Below are 12,274 nucleotides of genomic sequence, written 5' to 3'. Positions count from 1 at the left end.
GCCTCTGCCGGGGGAGCTCTCTGCCTCCTTGTGAAATTGATTGGTTTGAGATTCTGGCCGGCAGCTCTTCCTGATGCCAGGGCTTCTCATTAGTTGGAGAAAACAAATAGCTCTTCGGTCAGTGGACAGTGTTTGAGTGGCAGCTTGCTATCACGCGGAGGTCTCAGAGGCTGATTTAGCCTGGATGCTTGTGTGCTGCCAGTCACGCTGAGTGCCTCCCAGGCTGCTGGCCTTTGCTTGCAGCCATGTCCCTGGTACCTGCTTCTGCTCACAGGCACCTGCATCCTCCCCATTCCTCCTCCCTCGTGTGCCAGCTTGGCCGGGCCACAGGTCCACTCCTAGATGTTACTCTGATGGTGTTTTTGGATGAGAGTAATGTCTAAATCAAGACTTGGAGTAAAGCAGACAGCCTGCATGATGTGTGGGCCTCACCCAATCAGTTGAAGACTCCTCCCCTTTGTTTGTATCTTGTCCAACAGAGAGCAAGCTGACTCCCACTGGGATAGAATACCGCTGGAGCAGTATTTGTGCAGTTCCTATTGGCTGTTGGTCTCTGATGCCACTGATTTCCAGAGCTACTTGGGCCACTTTCTACCCCTCCACCCCATGAGGGTGTTCCTCAGATCTGTAACAGCTGGGTTCTCGGGGACTTTTGGCATTCCATGCTGGGATTTCCTGACTTCTCTTGCAGGATCTTTTTGTGTGCTGCTAGGGATCAAACCCAAGGCCCTGCTCATGCTCGGTGACGTTCAAAACTTTGCCTGCATTGGAGACAACTCTTTGTGTTGTAAATTCTGTGGACATGGTGTCACATAGAGTCTTCACGCTGTCTTAAAAATCCTCTGCGATTTACCTAGCCACCCTCCCACCTGCCCTGAAGTTCTGACAGCTGGAGATCTATTCTGCATTTCTACACTTTTTGCCTTTTCCACAATGTAATATAATTGGGATCACACAGTATGTACCTTTTTTTTTTCCTTTGGTTTGTTTCACTTAGCCACATCCATTGAAGATTCTTTAGGTCTTTTGCAAGGCTTGCTACCTCATTTAAATAAAAAACCCATTAAACAATATTCCATTGTAGTCACGTAACAGTTTATCTTTCACCTACTGAAGGGCATCAGGATTTGAAGATGAATGAAGCTGCTATGGACATTTGAATGCAGGTTTTTGTGCAGATGTGAGTTTTCAAATTAATTGGAAAAATTGTGAGGAGTTTGGTTGCTTGGTCACATGGCATGATTATGTATTTAACCTTATAAGAATCTGCCACACTGCTTCTAGGAGCTGGGCCACCCCCCACCCCCTGCAGTGATTAAGCCTTCCTTGTGTTCCACATCTTTGCTAGCTTTTGGGATTGTTGGGTTTCTGGATTTTAACCCTTCAAAGAGGTTTATGCTATTATTTTGATTTTCACTTTCATCTGCCTAATGACAAATGATGTTAAGGTTCTTTGCTTTTCTTTTTTTGTTGTTGTTTGTTTTTTGGTACGGGGGACTGAACTCGGGTCCTTGCGCTTGCGAGGCAGGCGGTGGAACCATTGAGCTAAATCCCCGGCCCAAGGGTCTTTTCATATGCTTATTTTCCATATATATCTTACCTTTCCATATATACCTTACCATATATATATCTTACCACAGATGTTTTGGGCTAATTTTTAATTCAGTGTTGGCTTTCTCACTGTTGAGTTTTAAGAATTCTTTGTGTATTTTGGACACAAGTCCTTTGGCAGATATGTGATTTACAAATATTTCCTTCTAGGTTGTGGCTCCTTTTTATCCTTTCAACAGTGTGTTTAACTGAACATTTTAAATTCTAAAAAAGTCCAAATGATTAATTTTTGTTCCATTGTTTTGCTTTTGTGTTGTTTCTAAAAATTCACACCCAAGATAAGGTCATGTAAACTTCCTCTTAAGAGGTTCATAGTTTATATTTTACATTTTTGTCTGTGATATACTTTAAGTTAGTTTTTTTGGAAGGAGAAAGGTGTGTGGCCAAAGATGTTTTGTTTGCTTTTTCTCTTTGCATACGGACTTCTAATTTTTCCAGCAAAATTTGTTGAAAGCCTATTCTTTCTCCACCAAATTGCTTTTGCATCTCTGTCAAAGACAATGGACTACATTTGTGCAGACCTAGATTTACTCTATTTTGTTCCGTCTATCCACACATCTACTCTTTTGCTGGACCACACTGTGCTCACCACTGTAGCTTCATAGTAAGTTTGAAGTAGGGAATGTGTCTTCCAACTCTCTTCTTCAGGGTGATGTTGGATATTCTTTGTCTTTCTACAATAGGGCTAGAATTAGTTTTTCAAGTTTTGTTAATATCTATAACACAGCCTGCCAGAATTTTTAATGGAATTGTGAATTTTAAGTCCAGTTGGGAAGAATCAACATCTAACAGTGTTGAGTCCACCAAACCATTCAGAGAGAATCCACCTTAGATCCTTTGCCTTTTTTTTTTTAAAAAAAGAACCTGCATTGTACATTTTCATGTATTTATCTTGTATACATCTTATTAGATTTATACTAAACCACTTTATTTTTGGTGCTATTATGAATGGTATTAAAAATATCAAATTCCTGTTTCTCTTTGCTGATATAGAGGGACACAGTTAACTTATGTATATTTACTTTGTATCCTGTTGACCTTACTGTAATTGCTTATTAGTTCCAGAGAGTTTTTTGTTAATCCTTTGAAATCTTGACCTTAGGCATTGCACTGCCTTGAAGTTTCCATGTCTCCTTTCCAGTTGACACAAGCTCCAGGCTTGAGGGGCTGCGGTACAGCCCCTGCAGTGCATGTTTTCTGCGGCAGTGGATGGTGAGCCTCCCTCACGTGGCCATGGGCAGAGGACAGTGAACAGATCCCCACACCTCTGGCCAACCCTAGGAGACTCCAGGGGGAGGGCCAAGAAGGGCAGGCTTGGAGCTAAGAGGGTGTGGCTGCAATCTGGGCATCAGCATGAAGGCAACTGTGACCGCACATGCATGAGCTATATATGTTTTCCCTTGGCTGTCAGGAGTGGGCAGGTCTGCACTGCTGATTTACAGAAGCGGCCATGTGGCACCCTGCCCAGGGCTCTATCTGCCTCTTCTAAGGTAGACGGTTCAGATGAGGAAGAAACTCAGGAAGGAGAGGTTTAAGGTCATGTCTCTTGCCCAGCTAGGGCCGGGCATGCTCTTGGTGACACCTGCTGTGGGTGGGATCTATACTTGGAGCCTGCAGATTTCGGCCAATGGAGCGGTCCATGTGCCTCCAGGGAAGGGGTGGGTAGAGCCCACAGGAAGCCTCTGCTGGGTTCAAAGCAGGGACCGGCTCAGGTGTCTAACTGAAGCCAAGGGAGATGAGATGGCATCCCTGGAGCTCTGCCCCTGTAATCCTGCATCGTCCCCTCCCCTCTCCCACCGTCATGTGGCCACTGGAGGCCTGCTTCTCTCTGCAGTCCAGTCTGTCCCCCACTGGACCATATACAAGGGGCCTATCTCCTTCCTTCCTGAGATTCCTGCAGAGGCGGTGTGTACAGGGAGCAGCCTGCCTGGCATGGGCTTCTCCAGAGCTGGTGGAGAGGTACCACTGGCCCACACGGAGGGGGTCCTACAGCGCTTAGTTGGGAACCACCCAGCCACTGTTCTAAGGCTTCACCCTGTGAAGCCATGTTACAGAACTGGAAACTGAGGCACAGAGATGTTTTGTAACTGGCCTGAGTCCCAGAGCAGAGAAGCATCCACCCCAGAGTCCAGAGCCAGAACCAGAACCTCCCTGCCACTCCTCTTTGTAAAGGACATCCACAGTGACATCCAGGAAGTCCACAGATGTCCACAGTGATGTTTACAGTGACACCCTTGTGATGGCACACCTGGTCCACAGTGCAGTTCACAGTGATGTCCACAGTGGGGCCATAGTGCACCCACATCTGCATCTGACCCAAAGTCTACTGTCAGCGATGCCTGTAGCTCATCGCAGTGATGCTCGTTGGCCACAGGAGACCTGGCTGGCTGTGGTTTCTTTGCTGTTGATAAGTTCTGTGTGTGGGGAATGCAGCTGAAGAGCCACCCAGATGCAGCTGTGACACTGGAATACACTTGCCACCACCTTACGGTCCCTGGGACTGGGCTGCCCATTTCCTCAGTTGGGCAGAGCTCCCTTCAGGAGGTTGGAAACCATGGGGCTGGTGGGAAGGCAGCTGGGTGGTCTGGCTGTTCTCTCTGGTCCAGAGCCCTTGAGGAAGACCCAGGCCTTGTTCTGGCTTCAGCCAGGGCTGCCCCTCCCATCGTCTCCCTTGGGCTGCCAGGGGGTCTTGTCCAGCCTGAGGAGCCTCTCTCTTTCCCTCTTTCCTGTCTGTCTGTCCTTTTCTCTCTTTCCCTCTCCCCTTTATTTCTTTGTCTCTCTCTTTGTGTTTTGCTTTCTCCTCCTCTTCTGTCTCCTTGTTTCTTTCTCTGTTTCTCCCCCATCTCTGTCTTTCCTAACCTCTTTCTCTCCATCTCCTTGCCGCCCCCCATGCTACAAGTCCAAGCAGTACCGGAGCCCTCCCAAAGCACACACAGGCTCTGCCTTCTGAGGAATCACAGGCTCATTTCACAAATGCTTAACAATGTCCTCTTACAGTCTCCCTTTTCATCCTTTTGCATTTAATTTACTGATTTTATTCTACCAAATTCTTGTGAAGTGCTTATAACTTTCTATCCAATGTGATTATTTCTGTATTTTAACTGGTGTGTTTAGATTATTTATATTTAATGTATTTACTTATGTGTTTGAATTTAGGCAGCTTCATCATGTTATTATTTGTTTTATCTTTGCTCCCTGTGACTTTTGTTTCCTTTCTTCCTTTCCTACCACTTTAGGATAGTTGAACATTATTTGTATTCCATTTTAATTTATCTACTGTGATTGTTACTATATTTGTTTGTACAATATTTTTAGTGATTTTTCTACTTAAAATTTTTTTTTTTGGTACTGGGGATCGAACTCAGGACCTTGTGATTGCCAGGCAGGGGCTATTCTGCTGAGCTAAATCCTTGGCCCTTAAAACCTATTTTTATCCTTTCAATTAGAAAGTATAAACCTGACCATTATACAGTTCCCCTTTTGGTCCCCATTTCATACTATAGTGAGTTTATAAATTAACCAATCAAGGGGAGATTAGGGCCGGTGTTAGACTTCCAACTTCCATAACTAAAAAAAATTAATCTGTGTTGCTTTAATTGATTGTGTTTGTGGCAATTGGAAAATCGATACATCAGCTAATTCCCAATCTATCATCCCAGAGCCTGTTGATCCTCTTATCCTGTGTGTGTTGAGATAGTCCTGGTTCATTGTATGAGACTCATATTGGATTGTGAATGCTATATTTGGACACAGTCGTGTATTCTAGGTCTTGCTTAAATTCCATGGAGCATGTTGATTGTTTCAGCAGGCAGTCGACTCAGATAGGTTTAGGCACGAGTTCCAACTGATTCCTTGGCCGTGGTCCCAATGGAGGTTGTGTTCAGAGCCTCCTTTGTGCTCTCTGGATCTGCCCCACACAGTCTCAAGGACTGTGGAGATGTGCTTAGCTCATAAACAATATCAGGAGGTCACTTCCTGGGGCTCTTTCTTCCCCACCATCTTGCCAGCATGTCCTAGTTCCCTGAGGTCCTCATGGTTTTCTTCCAGCCGGAAATCTGGGGCATGAGCTGTCTTGCTCTGCATGTGCTTCCACGGCTGTGCCCACATCTGAGCCCAGGCAATGGGAGGAGGAAGAGAGGAAAGACAACAGGGTTTGTCCAACCCCCTAAAGATCACATCTTTACTGTTTGGAGAGGAAAAGCCCCCTCTTTAATTAAAGTTGCTTATTTTTTTCTGTAGGGATGGCCTTAAAAGATATTGACATGGTCAAAGGGCAAATGAGGTATCTTTTCAAGGACAAAGTTGTATGTGGCCTGATGGAGATGACCCAGGGACAGACTGGTGGGCACACTTCAGTCTGGTGCAGTACAAGAGGGTGTTGAGAATGTCATGACATGGTCATGTTTGGTGAGAGAGCTTGCATTCCAATTTCACTAAGATATGTGTTAGCTTTTCTTCATATAATCCTTAGCACTCACAATTTAAAGGAGAGGTTTAATTTGCCTTATGATTTCAGGGGATTCAGTCCATGTGAGCTGGCTCAAAGGCAGAAATATCATGGTGTGAGGGTGTTGTTCATGAGAAACAGAGCAGGGTAACAGTGCCAGAGAGGAAGGGTGAGGGACCAGACATAGATCCCATGGCCAAACCTCCATAACTCGGCCAGACACACTCAGAAGTGTGCTTTACTAATCCTTAAGGTGGCTTCCAAGCCAATCAAGTTGACACTTGATCCTAACCCCAACAGGTGTATTTTTGAAAATATTGTGAACATTTTTGACCCAATGGCACCTGTACCTGAGGAGGCAAATAAATGATGAGTAAAATTTAAAAACATGCAAAGATTTCTGTCTCTGAAGGTCCCTGCTGGGGCCCTGCTCTATGCCTGTTTCTACTTCCTAGAATGGAATATAACAGTGTCTAGTTCCCAGATTACTGCAACAACTGTGAATTAATTCAGTGTTATGGTTTAGATCTAAGATGTCCCCCTAAAGTCTCATGTGTTTGGAGGTGGGGCTTTTGGAAGATGATTGGATCATGAAGGCACTGTGTTCATCAGTGCATTAGTCCACAAGTGAGTTCAGAGGTGACTGTGCTGTTAGGAATCAGGGCCTGGTTGGAGGTGGTCACTGGGGCGTGACCTGGAAGGGTGCATCCTTGTCCCCAGCTCCCCATTTCTTGCTCTGCTTCTTGGCTGCCATGGGGTGAGCAGCTTTCCTCTGCATGACCTTTCATCCTGCTATTTCTGCCTTGGAGCCAGCCAACCATGGACTGAAACCAGGAGTCAAAATAAACCTGTCCTCTTCTAAGTTGCAGGTGTCAGGTATTTTATCCCAGCAGCAGAAGGTTAATTAAGACTCTTAGGCAGAGCACTTTCTAGACACTCTGTAGACATCACTTTTAATATTCTCCAAACACAATGTGTGGAGACACAGTCTCTGAGTCTCTTCTTGAATGTTACAATATGAATCCCCTTGAGTTTAGCAGAGACAAAGGGGAGCCTGACCAGAGATTTTCATGAGGCATCAGAGCAGCAGCTGTGCTAAAAATCTGCTTCAGAGGTCACAGGAGAAGAAAACCCAGAAGGGTCCCCAGGAACTCAGAGAACCTGGAGAGAACCAAAAGCAGATGTTAAAGAAGGAAAAACAAAACCAGAAACCAAATACCGAAATCACAATGAATATGGGGATTAAAAAAAGATAGTAAACAGTTCCTCTTTCTATGAATTAGGGAACCTCAGTGTTTTCAGGAAACCCTACTAAAGTGGGAAATCATTGGGGGAGCGACACCAGCTGTTTGAAGAGAGATACTGCTGATGTCATCTTGTCACCTTTGAGCATAGCACACATTTATGTTCAAAGTGTGAAGCTTCTGTTTTGGTTTTTAATTTTCTAATTAAGAAGCAGAAAAATACTGCCATCATGTTTAGTATTTAAATTTGAGATACAATGTGTGCAAAATTAATGTGTATGTTAGTCAGTGTTCTGTTATCATAACAAATACCTGAGACAACCAATTTATAAAGAGAATAGGTTTATTTATTTATTTATTTATTTATTTATTTATATATTTTGGTACCAGGGATTGAACTCGGGACCTCATGCTTGTGAGATAGGTGGCAGAACCACTGAACTAAATCCCTTGCCCAAAAAGATTTATTTTGGCTCACAGTTTCAGAGGATTCAGTTCATGAGTGATTGATCCTATTGCTTTTGGGTCTGTGGCAAGGCAGGACATCATGGCAAGGACAGCATGACAGCAAAACTACTCATCCAGAAATTGAAAGAAGAGACCAGGGTCCCACAGTCCCTCAAAGCCACAGCCCCAATGACCCAAAGACCTCTCCCTAGGTCCCACCTACTAAAGGCTTCTCCATCTCTTAATGGTGCCACTTTGGGAGACTACAGAGTGGACGCTTAAGATCTCAACTATACCAATATGTTAAATAATATGTTTACTTTCTACTCTAACTTGTCCATCATTTATTCATATCTTAAAGATCCACACACAAAATAAACTAGTCTCTTAGTCTTAAAACACCCTCATTGTTTTGTCAAATAGAATGGAGTAAATAAAGAATTGCTTAATAACTTAAAAGAAATTAAAGAATTTTTAAAAAAAAGAATTAAAAATTATCTGGTTAAATCACTTTTGTTTTTCTAATTTTGAATGCAAAATACTTTAAGGAGACATTACCTGAAGTTATTAAGAAGTAAAATATGTATCCCCCAAAGATAATTTACCTTTATCCAGATATTAACTTGTGCCAAAATGACCAGGCTGAGTTTTTAGCTGTGAGAACATTTCCTCATACATACTGTGATACAAATAAGAGATATAAGAGATATACATATTCACAAAGAGAAAGCTCTTAATTTGGGTCCCTTTTAAATCTCTTTACATTGCTACTACCTTAATTCTCAAAATAAAAATAATTCTGAGAGGCACATCATTTTCATTTATAAAACAAGAGTATAAAGATTCCTCTGTACTCAGGAAACCACCCAGTCATTTGGAGTTTTGCAAAAAGCAATTTGTTTTCAATTAATTTAGTAAAAATACTCTAAGTTAAGTTAAAATGGCAAATCCATAATAGAATTTTACTTTTGCAAATAAATACATCCATCTTTATATGTATTAAATGAAACTTGGACAATTAATATGGAATAGTAGGTATGAATGATCTGAATAATTTAACAATATGGTTTATATTTTTGGAGACATTACTAAGATAAAAGGAAACTTTAAAAAATGAACTTTTTACTTTAGAAAAGTGTTAGATTTACAAAATACTATGAAGATGATAGAGAGCACTCATAATTCTATGCCTAAATTTCACTATTATATTATTGTATTAAACATTACATGTTGGTGTGGAGGAGCAGAGCCCCCTCCAGCACCGAGGAGGTGAGCCCCAGGTGCCCACAGCATACCCCCTCCCCAAGGCTGTGCTGAGCCATTACCTGGATCCACACCACAGAATTGCAGGGGTCATAAAGGACATTGTTCTGAGCTCCAGAAGATAAAGCAGAAGTGATCAACAGAAAGAGGGGCTCTCCAAGGCTCCTTGATGAAAATTGAAGCCCACTGGAAAAGTGAAGAAAATCTCTGCAATAAAGACACACCAGATCATCTTAGTTGGGGAAGCAGTGGTGTGGACCAGAGCAACGCAGCTGTAAGCAGATCCCAGCCAGGGCTCTTCCCTGACCCCAGAGGCTGGGGCACACTGGCCCAAGCCAAGGGCCCACCTGGAAAAGAGCTGCACAGGCCTACAAGCAACAGCCAGAGGTTTGCCTTGATACCATTGGTAAGTGTGCAAGACCCTAGTCAGAAGCTTGCTCAGACAACAGGAACTGGGGTGCACAATCCATAGCTGAAGGCCTTCCCAGACAACAGGTACATAGGGGCCCTAGCCAGTGGCACATCTAGATACCATCCCAAGTGTGCTCAGGCCCCAGCCAGAAGCCCACCCAGACAACAGGTTAGCTCAGGGATCCAGAAGGCCACCTTTCTGAACCCAGGAATTAGTGTACTGGTGACCAGCAGAGAAAAGCCTGCTCAGTGGTTTGCTGAGAAGTGAAGACCACTGGGTGAGCAAAAAGTTGCCTCAAGAAAGGCACAGCAGGCTGCATCTGTTGAAATGAGAAGACATGTAAATAAGTTTCAAAACCAGACTTCCAGATCACCTAAGGCAACCCCAAAGGGAAATGAGATGGAACAATCTGATACTCAACCACCCTGGACTCCCTGAACTGGCAACAAAAGTGGACCTAGAAAAAATAAAATCAGAAATAATTTCTCAGATAACAACAGAGATTGTGCCCATAGTGCAAGACATGATTAATAAATCTAGAGCAGACACAGATAAAAAAATAGAGGAGCTGAGGAGCATGATGGAATCCCAACATAAGAAACAAAAGGAATTCATAAAACAGATGCAAACAGATTTCCAGGAGATTAAAAACTCCACTGAGAGTTTACACAGCAGAATGAACCAATGTGAGGACAGAGTTTCAGATACAGTAGATAAGATTGCAATTAGTGACCAGGAAAAGAAAAATTTCTTTAAAATTGTAAGGGACCATGAGAAATCAATCCAGCAGCTGCTAGATGATACAAAGAAGAATAACATCAGACTGATCAGAGTAAATGAAGAAACAGGAGAGAGTGCAGATGACATAAAAACACTGTTCACAGAAGTAATGGCAGAAAACTTCCCAAGTAGGGGAAGAGAACTTGACACACAGATAAGTGAGCCATAGAGGACTCTAACTAGGCATGATAAAAAAAAACTACACATAGGCATATAATAGTTAAGATTCCAGAAACCCAACAGAAGAACAAAATTGTACAAGCAGTTAGAGAAAAGAAACAAATAACATACAAAAAAAAAAAGCCCATCAGAATCACAGCAGACTTCTCAATGCAAACCCTCAAGGCAAGAAGAACTTGGAGTGATGTATTTCAAGGCCTAAAGGAAAACAGCCTCCAACCCAGATTGATGTACCCTGCAAAACTATCTTTCAAAATTGATGGAGAAATAAGATACTTTCATGACAAAGAGCACCTTAGGAACTTCATGAATACCAAACCAGCATTCCAAACAATTTTAGACAATATCCTAGGAAAAGACAATGAGGATCACAACCCCAGGAAGCCCAGCAGAATGAATCCACTGGGCACAAGAAATTAAGCACAAAGGGGGAGAGTCCAACAGAAAGAAAAAGTCATGACAATGATAAGTCAATATGTATCAGTTATAACCATCAATGTTAATGGTCTCAATTTACCAATCAAAAGAAATAGACTGGCAGAATGGGTCAAGAAGCAAGATCCAACAATATGCTGGATACAAGAAACACACTTAATTCAAAAAGAAACTTATAGACTAAAAGTTAAAGGGTGGGAAGCAATACTCCATGCGACAGGAACCTGAAAAAAAGCAGGAGTAGCTATCCTCTTTGCAGATCAAGTGGATTTCAAACCAACACTGATTAAGAGAGACAAAGAAGGACACTACATCCTTGTAAAGGGAACAACCTAAGAGGAAGAGATGACAATGATAAATATATATGCACCAAACACTAGTGTGCCCAACTATATAAAACAAATACTAACAGACATGAAAAATCAAATAAGCACTAATACAATAGTAGTGGGGGACTTCAATACCTCACTGTCACAAACAGATTGATCAACTAGACAAAAAATAAACAATGAAATACTAGAACTCAATCAAAATCTTGAACAAATGAACTTAACAGATGTTTACAGAGTGTTCCACCCCACAAAATCAGAGTACATATTCTTTTCAGGTGCACATGGGTAGTTCTCCAAAATAGACAACATACTCACTCATAGAACATGTTTAAGTAAGTGCAAAGGAATTGGAAGTTATCCCCTATATATTATCAGACCATAGTGCAATGAAATTGGAGATCAATAGCAAAAGAAACTGCAAGAATTTCATAAACACATGGAAATAGAACAATACAATTCTGGATAACTGAAAGGTCACAGAGGAAATAAAAGAAGAAATCAGACAGTTTCTACAATTAAATGACAATGACAATACAATATATCAGAATCTATGGGATACAATGAAAGGAGTCTTATGAGGGAAATTCATAGCAGTGAATACTCATATTAGGAAAACAGAGCAAGCTCAATTAAACAACCTGATGCTGAACCTCAAGCGTCTAGGAAAAAAAAAGAGCAGGACAAACCCAAAGCTCATACAAGGGAGGAAATGATAAAGATCAGAGGAGAAATCAATGCAATGGAGACTAAGAGAATGATACAAAAAAATCAATGAAGCAAAGAGTTGGTTCTTCAAAAGAATAAACAAAATTAACAAACCTTAGCCAACCTAATCAAAAAAGGAAAGAAAAGGCCCAAATCCATGCAATTAAAAAAGAGTGAAATTACAACAGACCCAACAGAAATCCAGAGGATCATCAATACCTGTTTTGAGAACCTATACGCCAATAAGATGGAAAATACAGAAGAAATGGACAGATTCCTAGATATGTATGAATTACCAAAGTTGAATGAAGATCTAAAAATTCTGAATGACCCAATATCAATCAATGAAATTGAAAACGTAATTAAAAACGTACCAATTAAGGAAAGACTGGGGCCTGATGGCTTCACTGCTGAATTC

This window comes from Heterocephalus glaber, unplaced genomic scaffold (assembly GCF_053883595.1).
Source record: "Heterocephalus glaber isolate CG9 unplaced genomic scaffold, H.glaber_assembly_v1.0 deba00001610, whole genome shotgun sequence".
NCBI classification, from domain to species: Eukaryota; Metazoa; Chordata; class Mammalia; order Rodentia; family Bathyergidae; genus Heterocephalus; species Heterocephalus glaber.
Note: the sequence above shows the minus strand (reverse complement) of the source record.